The sequence below is a fragment of the Podarcis cretensis genome (assembly GCF_951804945.1).
Source record: "Podarcis cretensis genome assembly, chromosome: 13".
Classification (NCBI taxonomy): Eukaryota; Metazoa; Chordata; class Lepidosauria; order Squamata; family Lacertidae; genus Podarcis; species Podarcis cretensis.
This window is the reverse complement of record NC_137182.1, coordinates 33650268-33662954: the sequence shown is the minus strand read 5'-3', so window position 1 is coordinate 33662954 and position 12687 is coordinate 33650268. Positions and strand designations below refer to the sequence as shown.

Sequence of the window (12687 nt, the reverse complement as noted above, 5' to 3'; positions counted from 1 at the left end):
GTGTCTCCCACGCCCCATGCCTGCTCTGGTGTCTCTTTAAATCAATCCTTGTTTGCCTCACATGCTCTGCCAAGTGTCCTATTTTTAGAGACGCTCCTTGTCTCCGATCCGACCCCCCTCGACTTGTTTTGCAGCTTCCCCTGCCAGCCTCTCTGAGCCTGAGCCAAGGGGGTGGGAGAGGCCAGTGCCAACCGCATTACCCACCTTAACGCTGCCCCCTCCATCTCCATGTCTCTGCATCCCACCCTCCACGTGTCCCTGCCACACTGGCCAACTGCCAGAAAGTCCACCTCGAGGGCTGGGTCTATTGCACACACAGCCCATTCCCCAGATAGCCCTTGGCTGCTCCCTCTTTTCCAAATGTAGCCCAAGCCACTTACTCTTTACTAAGGACTGCTTGCATGCCCCGCTTCCTTTCAAATCCGCCAGGGAGGAGGTTCCACCACAAACCATGTATTGTTGTGTGTCCTGTAGAAACCAGAGGCCTTCTCTTTTCTTCGGGTGCTCCCCTTTGGAGCTAAAGAGCAAGAGGAGGAGGAGGAGGAGGAGGAGGAGGAGGAGGAGAAAAGAGCAGAGTCCAGCTGAGGCGGGCTTCTGTTGCATTGCAGGCCAGGAACAAAATGTCCCAGAAGTGAGTCCAAGAAGAAGAGAGAAAAGTGGGGTGGAAGGGTGTGAGGAAGAGAGAAAGAAGAGCGAGGAATTCTCTCCAAAGTCTAGGTTGGTGTTTCCGAGAAGAGACACGAAGGTCCAGATTCCAACTCCAAAATCGGATGTTGACAATGAGAGGCCTACTACTAGGCTTATCGGACACATGGCCAAGGATTTATTCCCCGCTGGCTGGGTGATGCCATTTGGGTTTTCTAACTCAAGTGCCAAAATATCTAGATGGCCTCTAGTCCAGCGTTCAAATTACAGAAGGGATGGAGGGGTATTTTTGTGGTAGCCCCCTTAGTGACACTTCTGTAAAACTATGGGAGTGCTTGATTCAGATAAAATTAAAGGGAAATCAAAGGGTGGGCCTTGTGGATTTCATCAAGTCCAACTTCCCCACCACCAATAATTCCAGCCCTGCTCCCATTGCTAGGGGTGTTCATTTGCAAACCAGCTTTTGTTTAAGTGCTTGACATGTTTTATATTGTTTTTTAGGTCTCATCTCATCCTGTGGTATTTTATATGAATGTGTCATTTACAAACATTCAAATAAATAAAAATAAACATCCACTTCCTTCAGAAAAAAAAAAATCCAAATATTGTGTGCATTCACACCTCTCAGAATCATTGAGTGATGGACTGGGAGACATGAGGGTCACCTGCGTTTATACTTTGTTACTGAGTGAGCACTGAGAAACCAGTCATGGCAACTCAGCAGCACAGCGCTGATTGTGTGAACTGCCTACACTGAAAAGTGTTTGGTTCAAAGAGTGTCTGGTGTAGGCAACCTCTTTCTGTAATGGAGAGACGATGAAGGCTTATTAATGAGGAATTTTTACATTGACTACTTCAGCTCATAGCGACTTACGGTGAAGAAAAATCTTCCTTAAAAATTATAGCACAAAATAAAACTTCAGAAGAATAAGCACAAACTCCCTGGCTTAAGAACCAAGTTCCAACCCACCATAGCTTACTGGCTCAGTGTAGTAATTCACAGACTGTGTGCCATGAAACAACTGCCACAGTGATAATTATTAAATAATGAGGGACTTTTTATGAGCCTAAAACACTCCTTCACAGGGGAGGCTGCCCACTGTCTCTCTGTATGATTTACTGCTCTGGCCTTGCCTTCTTTAAATCAGCTTCTCATGAAAAGGAGTCAGGGCTGGAACAATAAATTCTGCTGCACCTCTGCATCGGAAGGTGTACTCCCTTGTGGACAGATGCAACAAAATTAGAGGAAGCTGCCTGGTGTGTTTCTGTGTAACACAGTGCTCTGAGCCTTCCAATCAGAAAACTTGCTCATAAAAGGGACTGATACAGAATCACAGGGGTGCTCTCTGCTACGAGTAGTTCACTCTCCCTCTTAAAAACCAAACTTTTCTCGGGTACAATAGTGGAATGTGCTTATTTCAATTCAGGTAGAAAAGTGTTCTCCTCAGCTCTCAGGAAATTGCTGGCTTGCTAAAAAGCCTGCTGAAAGGTATAAAGCCTTACATTGTTTTCTGAGGAACAACAGTGAAGAGTATTTGCTCACCTCAGGAGGAAGTGAATTCCATGAGGCCACTACTGTGATGTTCCAGTCCTCACTTCTTTCAGCGATGGGGCCTTCTGTTTGGTGGAGATATGGGCAAGAGAAAAAGAATGGGACCACATCCCAGGTGTTTTCATACCAGATACTGCATCCCTCAAGTGTAAAACAGCTCTTTGTGAACTTGCCCACTGCCAGATATATCTATATCCGTATTTGTGTATTTCTAGATGCTTTGGTGCCAGATGCAGGAAGACCCCAAGATGGTAAAAATCTAAACTAAATAACTAACAATTCCCTGCCCTTTTATGGTACCCAGAACTCTGCTGCTAAAGTCAGGCTGTCTTGTCCCGGTGTCTGGTGTCCTCTGAGGCTGAGATCTGCATTGTTCCATAAACCTGACTGAAAGGAATATAAGGCTGAATCATTTGAATTCTAAACTTTTAAATACATAATTTGCACCATGACGCCACTGCTACCAATCCTCAGAATGCTTCAAATGGGCTTTTAATATGGTTGCTTCATTGGACTTTTGTTCATGTCATCTTGATCTCTTTTTTGTGGTAATAAACCTTGCAAATAAAAAAGAATGAAAAAATGAGGTATACATTTGTTTTTTCTCGCTTTAAAAAGAATTCGCTACAGACGATACACTCTTTGTGCTAAGTTCCCAATGCGAGTGACGCTGAGGCTCCACAGCTGCCCTCAAAAACCTACTGCCTGCAATCTCAGATATGTGAAGCAGGGGTGAAGAGGGAGCTGGTCCTAGTTACTCACTAGTGAAGGGAAAGCATTTTTCGCGTGCTCAGGGATAATACCTATGAAATCACGTAGGCCAGGCCTGATCCCATGCTGCAGTCAAGATGTGACATGATTTGGGGCTAAACTCCACTGGACTTTAAATGTGTCTTTGCAACAGCGGCCTTTGACACCATCGACCATAACATCCTTCTGGACTGTCTTGAGGGGCTGGGAGCTGGGGGCACTGTTATACAGTGGTTCCGCTCTTTTCTCCTGGGCCGTGTCCAGAAAGTGGTGTTGGGGGATGAGTGTTCAGACCCCTGGGCTCTCACTTGTGGGGTGTCTCAGGGTTCCATCCTCTCCCCCATGCTTTTTAACATCTACATGAAGCCACTGGGAGAGATCATCAGGGTGTATGGGCTGGGTGTTCATCAGTATGCAAATGATACCCAGCTCTACCTCTCTTTCAATCAGAACCAGTGAAGGCGATGAAGGTCCTGTTTGAGTGCCTGGAGGTGGCTGCAGGATGAATGGCGGATAACGGATTGAAGTTTAATCCTGACAAGACAGAAGTACTGTTTTGGGGGGGTGGGGCGGGGGGGGGGACTCCCTGGTCCTGAATGGAGCAACTGTGCCCCTGAAGGAGCTGGTGTGCAGCCTGGGAGTCATTTTGGACTCACAGCTGTCCATGGAGGCGCAGGTCAATTCTGTGTCCAGGGCAGCTGTCTACCAGCTCCATCTGGTACACAGGCTGAGACCCTACCTGCCCGCGGACTGTCTCGCCAGAGCGGTGCATGCTCCAGTTATCTCCCGCTTGGACTACTGCAACATGCTCTACATGGGGCTACCTTTGAAGGTGATCCGGAAACTACAACTAATCCAGAATGCGGCAGCCAGACTGGTGACTGGGAGCAGCTACCAAGACCAAGATCTTGAAAGATGTACATTGGCCCCCAGTATGTTTCTGAGCACAATTCAAAGTGTTGGTGCTGACCTTTAAAGCCCTAAATAGCCTTGGCCCAGTATACTTGAAGGAGCATCTCCACCCACATCATTCAGCCTGGACACTGAGGTCTAGCACCGAGGGCCTTCTGCCGGTTCCCTCACTGTGAGAAGCCAAGTTACAGGGAACCAGGCAGAGGGCCTTCTCGGTAGTGGTACCCGCCCTGTGGAACACCGTCCCATCAGATGTCAAAGAAATAAACAACTATCTGATGTTTAGAAGACATCTGAAGGCAGCCCTGTTTAGGGAAGTTTTTAATGATTGATGTTTTAATGTATTTTTAATCTCTTGTTGGAAGCTGCCCAGAGTGGCTGGGGAAACCCAACCAGATGGGTGGGGTATAAATACAGTGGTACCTCTGGTTACGAACTTAATTCGTTCCGGAGGTCTGTTCTTAACCTGAAACCGTTCTTTACCTGAGGTACCACTTTAGCTAATGGGGCCTCCTGCTGCCGCCGCGCGATTTCTGTTCTCATTCTGAGGTAAAATTCTTAACTCGATGTACTACTTCCAGGTTAGCGGAGTCTGTAACCTGAAGTGTTTGTAACCCGAGGTGTTTGTAACCCGAGGTACCACTGTAATAAATTATTATTATTATTATTATTATTATTATTATTATTATTATGCCTTTAAGGTTTGTTTAAAAGGCAAATTGTATCAGCTCTGTGCACATGAGAATTACCTGGATCAGAGCAGGCATACGAGAAAGCAAATTTGACACTTTCCTTCCCTGCTAACACAACCCTGAAGAAAACCCATCCTCTGAAGGATCACCAAGGGTGCTTCGAGACAAACTGTGTATTGAGAATTCACCCTGATATGTTTGCAGGGAGATTAGATGACATGTTGGCTATTCATCCTTTATGTGGAGAGAGTGGGTGACATTCTGTCAAAACAAGTGCGATCTCACACCTTTTTTTTGTCATTTTCCTTATTGCAAAGAAGCCTGATCTATAGGGGAAGTGACTTGGTTGTGCAGGAGTCCCAAATAAACTGTAATAGCACAACCTGAATTTGCCAGTGTAGGATGGAATCCCGCCCGAAAACAGCGACTAATAGGAAGCGCCCCAAAGCAAATATCAATGAATTGGAGGATTTGCCCCACTAATATCACCAAAAGGGGCTTCCAGTCACTATTTTCAAATGGTATCCCATCACATCCCAGCAAGCCGCCCAATTCTAGCTGATTTGGGGCTCTTGTGAAACAAACTCGTTTCTCCCAAACAACTGATTTTTTTTGCAGAACGGAAGGGAAAATGCCCTGGAAAGTGTGATGCAACACTTTGCTTGATGATGCAAGGCTGCCTAATCTCTCCTAAAACAAATCAGGATGAAGGCTCATTAAAGAGGTTGTCTGGAAGCGACCCAAAGCAAGTATCAACTTTGGAAGAGGGGTGTTGCTTTAGACCACAGCAGGGGAGCTACTGGGTTCGGACACTGGCAGGAAGGGGAGAGAGAACTGGGGGGTTGGCACCCTCTGTGTTCTGAAGGTGTTAAAGGGTTAAAGGCCCTCCTCCATGCCTGTTCTGATTCCATTAATCTGAGTCGCTCTCCAGCTGATGTTATTTGCACTAGATAGATAGATAGATAGATAGATAGACAGACAGACAGACAGACAGACAGACAGACATATATGAGAGAACCCTGTATTTTGGATGCCCTGATGCGTTTAACTTCACATTGGAGTCACATCCATACCACTCATTTAAAGCAAATGGCTTCTCCAAAAAAAAACCTGGGAACTGTAGTTTACCCCTCACAGAGCTACAATATCCAGCACCCTTAACAAAGCCCAGATCACAAGATTCTTTGGAGAAAGTCATGGGCTTTAAATGTCTGCTGTGGCTACAGTGTGGACCTCAATTCATATTTCAGCTCCACATTGATAGCAAGTTGGGGTGGTATGGGTTAGGGGCTCAATACCAACAGTCAACCAATGCCATTCTTAGGTTGCTAAGCAAAGTATTTCAGCAGGGAAATAGAAAAGTTTGTAAAGGGTGCTGGATGTCGGGTTGCACCAACACCAGAGAGTTAGTAGCAGCTATGTATAGCAGCGCTCCCCCCCGTGTGTGTGTGTGTGTGTGTGTGTGTGTGTGTGTGTCTTGTGATCCTTCACTAGGATTAGTCCAGGATGCAAGCAGTACAGGGCCCAACTGGTTTGACCAGCTAGACTTGCCCAAAGAATGTGCCAGGCAAAACAGTCCCACCCAGCCCTGCCAGAAAAAGCAACATTTAAGTGGGTGGGTTAGGAACAGGACGCAGCCACTAGCTGTGAACTGAGAAAAGTTAGGAAGCTGGGAGAGAAGCAGCTCTCTGACACTCACGGCTGCGGAGAAGAGGTTATGCTTCGAAACGTAGTCACACAGAGTTCACTCTGTGTGCTGCTTTACGTGGGCACAAGAGAGGCATAGCGTCTCTCTTATCGCAACAACCGTGCACAGCCGTGCTGTAGTGGCAGCAACCTACTGGGGTAGTAAAAGATTCCAGCATCCTGTTGTTTTCACTGCATTTACAGGAGTGCAAAAACTGGGGCAGATGTCAACTAGCACCTGATAGATGACAATAAAGTGGGGCTCTATTAAGAGCAGTGACACGGATCACTGGGGAGACCCTGGCTATTGGCTTGAGTGTTTTATCCTAGGGCAGGATTGTGGAAAATGTGCGTACAAGGCCACATAGCAGTTTTCGTTTTGGTTACACGACACTCAAGGCAGTATGTGCAGTCCTGCCCCCATCTTCTGTCCTTACAATAGTCCTGTGAGCAAGGTTAAGTTGAAAGAAAGTGACTGGCCCATGGCCCACCTGTAAGCTTTGCGAAAGAACAAGGAATTTCCTTCATAATATTTATTTATGGTATTTATATCCTGCTACTCAAGGTAGTTGTGTGTGTGTGTGTGTGTGTGTGTGTGTGTGTGTGTGTGTACACACACACACACACACACACACTCAAGGAATACTCAAGGCGGAGACAAATAGATAGAGACAGACAGACACATACACAAACACATACAAGACTAGTTTTGTATATATAACACATACAAAACTACAGTTCAAAAGCAACAGCAACAAATCCATAGCAGTAATAAAACAGCACTAAAACAGAGGCTCTAATTTATAAAACAGAACAACCTCAAAAAGAGTCCCACTAAGCATCAAGAAAAGAAGGGTCCAAACAAACCTCCTTTGGAAAGCCAAAGGGATGGGTCTCCCCAGAGAACTGCCTCCCTGCCCAGGATATTCTGGGCCTTGGCTTTTCAGTTCTCTCCCTCAATCTCTGCCTCCTTCCCTAATATGCAAAAGAAAAGAGGAAGGAAAAATACAAGCCAATGTTAAAAATTTTAAAAAGAGGGAGTCCTTTGCCAGCTGATGTGGAAAATAAGAATATCCCATCAATTTAAACGTATACATTAATATAAGCAGTCCAAACAGGTGCCTAAATGAAACTGGGGTGATTGTAAGAAAGGGCGGTGAGATCTTCAAACCACTGGGTGATAGATGATGGGTGTTCATCCTTCCGGATAGCTGGTCCATCCATCCACTGCTTGGATGCAGCTTTTGCCTGCACTGCAACATTGTCCCTAAAATGCAGGTCTTTTCCCCACAGAGCTGAATGGAGCTCATAGATTTATGTGGTGCAAAATAAAGGAGACCCTTTGAGATGTGGCTCCTTTGAGATGTGAACTGAACTTACCCCATGCCTTTGGTGACTCCAGACATTAAAAATCAAGGCTGCATCCCAGGTTCTGTGTTTTGAGCATGCCTTTTTGCAACCAAATGCTGGGAACTGTCCCCCCCCCCCCCCGTAAGGTTAGTCAATCTGGCTCAGAAACATGCTTAACCTCAAAATTATTGCAACAGAACTAACCAAGGTAGATAAGGGGAAAGATACAGGCACCCTGCTACACAGTTGCTCATTTAAAAAAAAAAAAAAAACCCTGCTCCTATCTCCCAGTATTCTGGCCTGTGAATGTAACTACACTGGTGTAATTAATAATAATAATAATTTATTATTTATTATTTATACCCTGCCCATCTGACTGGATTTCCCCAACCACTCTGGGCAGCTTCCAACTGGAGATTAAAAACAATACAGCATCAGACATTAAAAACTTCCCTAAAGAGGGCTGCCTTCAGTTGTCTTTTAAAAGTTAAATAGTTGTTTATTGCCTTGACATCTGCTGGGAGGGCGTTCCACAGGGCAGGCGCCACTACCGAGAAGGTCCTCTGCCTGGTTCCCTGTAACCTTACTTCTTGCAATGAGGGAACCGCCAGAAGGCCCTCGGAGCTGGATCTCAGCTGAACGATGGGGCTGGAGACGCTCCTTCAGGTATACAGGACCTTGGCATTTTTTAAAAAAAAAGAGGGGGACCCTCTGTAAAATTATTGGTCTATCAAGCTGAACAATTTCTGCACTGACTAGAAAGGGATCTCCAAGATTCCAGACAGGGACATTCCCAGCCCTAAATGGAAAAGCCGGGGTTGAACCTGAGATCTTCTACATTCATAGCAGATGTTCTGCCTCTGAGCTAATATCCTTCCCCATGAAACAGGAGAGTTTGCCTGAGAACCCCTTTGCATCTAACAGTAAGCAAAACCATGGTTTATTATTAATAATAATTTGATTATTTCGTGCAAACAATGCACAGCTTCCTAAATTCCTGTATTTGCTTTCAAAAATTAAAATGTATACTCTCCTGCTTTGAAAGGCTTTCGTCTTCCCAGTTATAGACATGGGCGAAGTGAGGAATTTTTTTTGGGGGGAGGCTTTTGTTAGTGGGGCAGAACCTCAGATTTGCATTGATTTTGATTTGATTGCCCCCCCCAGCTATGTCCATGGTTATGGATGCTGTTGAATATATGGCTTGGGGTGAACCCAGCAGGGTGTGTAGGTGTGCAACTATCCAGAGATGTAGTGATCAGGTCCTTTACTTTGCGAACGCAACAGGGTGGGGGAAGACCAACTGAATTTGGCAAGATGGTTGCTTTAAGACGCAGTTAAGTAATTTTAGGCTCTGAGTGTTGATGGTCTTATGGAGAAGAGTTCTATAGATCATAATGTATATTACTTCAACCCACTTCAACATGTGCAAAACAAGCTCTGTTGCATTTGCCCCCCCCCCCCTTTTCAAAAGAAAAATTAAACACAGGTGTATTTTTTCCAAATGTTGAAACAGAACAACATTTCATTTCAGATCCATCTCTGACACCAACATCAGAATCCTAAAATGCTCAGGCTCAACATTTGGTGAACTTCCAAGAGGAAGAGAGTTTTAGAGCTGGGAATCGACCACCATGAAATCGCTGTTTGTTTGAAGGCACGTGTGGATTTTAAAGCTTCAAAATCCTTTACTGGGAGTCAGTCGTGGAACTTACCTCTGAATTAATATGCATTGCAAAGAGGGATTTTTCTTGTCTCACCTGATTGCAAGTTTTGATGGGCAGACTGAAGCTGCAGACCAGAGAGACATGCTTGGCAGCATTCAGCGAGTTGATGGTTAAGTTGAAATCTGACTCTGGATCTTTTATGTTGACCCAGGTTCATCATAGGGGGGATAATTGGTACCCTGTAGTTAACTTTGAAAAAGCAAGAGGAGGAAGAAGAGTTATACCAAGACGCCAAGCCTGCTAGGAAATCTAACCTTCTCTCCTGGAACCCTTTTTATCTGAGAGCACCTAAGAGCATGTGCAGAGTGTTTCCTGAAACCTAGAGAGGAATCCTGGGCAGCCCCCCCCCCCGCAAACAACATATATCTGACAAATGCAGGGGGTGCAACTTCAATATAGATTTTGAAGAATCACCTATTTTAAAGATCAAGCGCTGCCTGCTACCTAATCTCAAGGTTTGTGAATATGGGCTCCGGTTGCTAACCGCTGAGCGGAAATGCATTTTGCACATGCTCGGCGGTGCCGCCTCTTCCACGTTTTCCGGGGCTCCCATTCCAAAATAGCTGCTTCTTCTGTGCCTGAGCTGAGCCTGGCGCTTAACTGGAGCTCTGTAATCCTCGCTGAGATTACTGCAAGGGGAGACGGGATCGGTTGTGCGACTGAGCGATTATTATTTTATTTCATTATTAGTTCCGGATTAACTACTACAGGTTTTGTTTTGGCTGTTCGCTGCTTTCGGGAACGCCCCCTAGGGCTGGCCATAGGTTGCGGTGGGGAGGGGGGGATTCGAGGACCTTTGCCCTGTAGGGGGCGCAGGGTCTCCGCTCCCCACACATTGTTTCCCCCCATTTTGCATTTGCACGTATATTTTTTTAAAAAGTATACTGCGCTCGAAGCGAATCTGGCTGTCTGCGGGGAGCGAAGTGCTCGGGTCACCCCGAGAGGAGAGGGGGGTCTTTCTTTGCCTTTGTAGGGATCCCCCTTTGTTACCAAGGATCTGGGGGAAAATGGTTGACGGTCTCTCCTCCCCCTCCTTCTTCCCCTCCCCTGATTTCCTCCCCCCACCCCCTTTCCCTTCCTTGTTGGCAATCTGGATTGGCAGAGGCGGAGCTGGGGGGAGGGGATCTGGGGGGAGGGGTCTCTCCCTGGGGGTGGGGGGAGGTGGTGTTTGCAGTCAGAGAGTCAAAGGCAAGTGAAGGTGGAAAGACAGACGGAGCGACCGAGCGCAGCCGCCGCGGACGAGAGGGAGGCAGGCAGACAGACAGACAGACGCGCGGACAGTGGGTACCAGAAAAACAGGGGGTGACATTTTGTGGGTGGGAGGGGCTGCCAGTCTGCAAAGCGCGGCTGTCCTTTTTTCCTATCCCCTGCTCCTTCTTCTTCTTCGCCTCTGACCTCCCCCGATCCCTTGCGAGCACCCCGAAAGGGAGGGAGGAGAAATCTGTTGCCAGATGTTGCCTAGTTTTATAGGAGATTAAATGCCCCTGCAGGCAGAATCTCCCGCTTCCCTCCCCCCGCGCACACCCCTAAATCGGGTGCCTAACCTCCCTAGAGCTAACTATACAAAAGCCGCCTCCCGCCCCCCGCCTCTTAAAAAAAACACACAACCAAAACCAGAAGAGTCCTCTGTTGCTTTTCGTTGCTATTGCTGTGAGTATTTTCGGGGAAATGTCTTGTATGTGTAGGAGCCCCCTCCCTTCTCATCCTCCTCGCCCGCGCCATGAGCTGCTTTGATTTGATTTCCTGCCCGCTTCCTCGATTCGCTTTGCGATTGACACGATCAACAGACTCAAATGTCAAATGGAAAAACACTCCGGATGGGAGGCACCCCTCCCTCCCCCCCCCCAGCCCTCGAAGGGCCAGATTGCTTATGCGTATTGGGGAGGGGGGTAAAGAGAGAAGAAGGAGAGGCGGGTTGCCCCCCTGGTCTCCATGTGAGAGGGGGGTCTGTCAGGATGGAATCGGGAAAGACGGCGGGGGGGTGGCTGAGGGATTTTTGCCTTCTGCTGGAGGCAGAAGGAAAGGGGGGGGGTCGCTCGGAGGATTAAGTGGGTTGCAACCAGAGGAGGATTTGCAAGCTGCAGGGTCCCTGAGCTCTGCTGGAAGCGAGGAGAGGTGAAACTGGCGTCTGTATGTGCGTGTCCCAAATCCGCCGGCAGCTTGGTCCTATTTCTGGGAGTGAGCAGTAAGCCCCAGTGGGTAGAAGCAAGGGGGTGGGGCTAGGAGGTCAGGCTTCCAGGTGAGGGGGCCAGGATGCTAGTGGGTTGCAAGGGGGATGGATCTGGGAGGCAGCACTCCTAGGTCCTCTGAAGGAGCTCTGGGGCTCTCTCTGCAAGGCTTGGCAGGTTGGAGAGCAGTCGGTGGTGGAGTCAGCACTCCTGGGTTCTCTGGGAGGTGTGTGATCAGGTGAGAGTAGGTGGATGTTGCTGCCTTGGGCTCTCTGGGATCCAATGTTAAGGACCATAAAACCCAGGGTTGCCTGGGAGAGGAGGCATCCAGATTCTGCCCTGGCTGTGCAGAAGAAGACTTCCAGAGGCATACTGTGCTGTCAAAACCGTGTGCTGGGAGTTCAGCCGAGGCTCCTGGCTTGTTGGAGAGAAGAGCCAGAGAGTTCGAAGTCCAAGGCTGGGATGCCTGGATTTTTTATTCCTGGCTCTGGGAAGGGAGCCTGATCTCACGGGGTCAGGGCCCAAAGAGATTGGAAGCCGTTCATCCCCTTTGGAGCAAGGAGGGTGACTGGGTTTGGGCTTTTTTCCTTTTTTTGCTGCATGTTCCCAGCCCCCAAGCCTGGTGGGGCTTCACGTGGCCTCAGCTGCAGGTGTGTGCCTGTGTTTCCAGCTCCTCTGGTGTGAGTGCCAAGGCCGCCTGACACGTAGGCCCTCCCTGTGTTGGCATCTGTGGGTACCTGGAAGCTCTGAGGCAGCCTACATTACCTGGAGCTAACTTTCAGCTTTCCACAGTCTTCAGCAGAGCAGCAGCAGCACAGTCTCCTCCCCCTTGCCATGTGCTTGGGTTCTACTGCTGAAGACACCAGGGATCTTTCCCACATGTAGCACCTCCTCACACATAACCTATTGACTGTACTAGATGTGAGCACATCTAGGAACCCCCATTGCCCACTTTCCAGACAGAAGGTCTGGGAGTAATTGGGTTTATTCGGAGCAAGCAGTGAAGGGAAAACAGACCAGTTTTAGTCGAAATGTCTCACATGCATGGACATTAAGACTCTCCACACACAAACACACATGTCCTGGTATACACAAGTAGCTATTATTGTTGTTGTTGTTGTTTTAAAATTGGAGCACCTGTTTGTTGGGGTCTGGGGATGATATGTGCATAGCCTAGGCCTCTGAGCCGCAAAACAAAGTACACAACC

The 12687-nt window shown here is 47.7% G+C and overlaps 1 protein-coding gene and 1 long non-coding RNA gene across 10 annotated transcripts in view; one reads left to right on the top strand and one right to left on the bottom strand.

Moving 5' to 3' along the window:
* Nucleotides 1–546: 546 nt before the first annotated feature.
* Nucleotides 547–10399, bottom strand: LOC307201454. Of its 3 annotated transcripts, XR_013832717.1 has the most exons (4): nucleotides 9726–10399; nucleotides 9300–9500; nucleotides 7105–7212; nucleotides 547–2754 (listed from the first exon to the last, which is right to left on the bottom strand). It is a non-coding gene; the product is annotated as an uncharacterized lncRNA (long non-coding RNA). The 3 variants fall into 3 exon arrangements; XR_013832715.1 differs by having other exon boundaries at nucleotides 9300–10399; XR_013832716.1 differs by having other exon boundaries at nucleotides 547–2262; nucleotides 9300–10399.
* Nucleotides 10400–10454: 55 nt separating this feature from the next.
* The window catches only part of NDRG2 (NDRG family member 2), a 39820-nt gene continuing 37587 nt past the window's right edge, over nucleotides 10455–12687 (top strand). For 5 of the 7 annotated variants that reach the window (XM_079951271.1, XM_079951268.1, XM_079951270.1 and 2 more), the window contains exon 1: nucleotides 10455–10591. The gene's annotated coding sequence lies outside the window, so the exon portion shown is untranslated. Of the gene's footprint in view, nucleotides 10596–12687 lie in introns of all 7 variants that reach the window. The other 2 variants (XM_079951269.1, XM_079951266.1) reach the window with 1 other exon arrangement.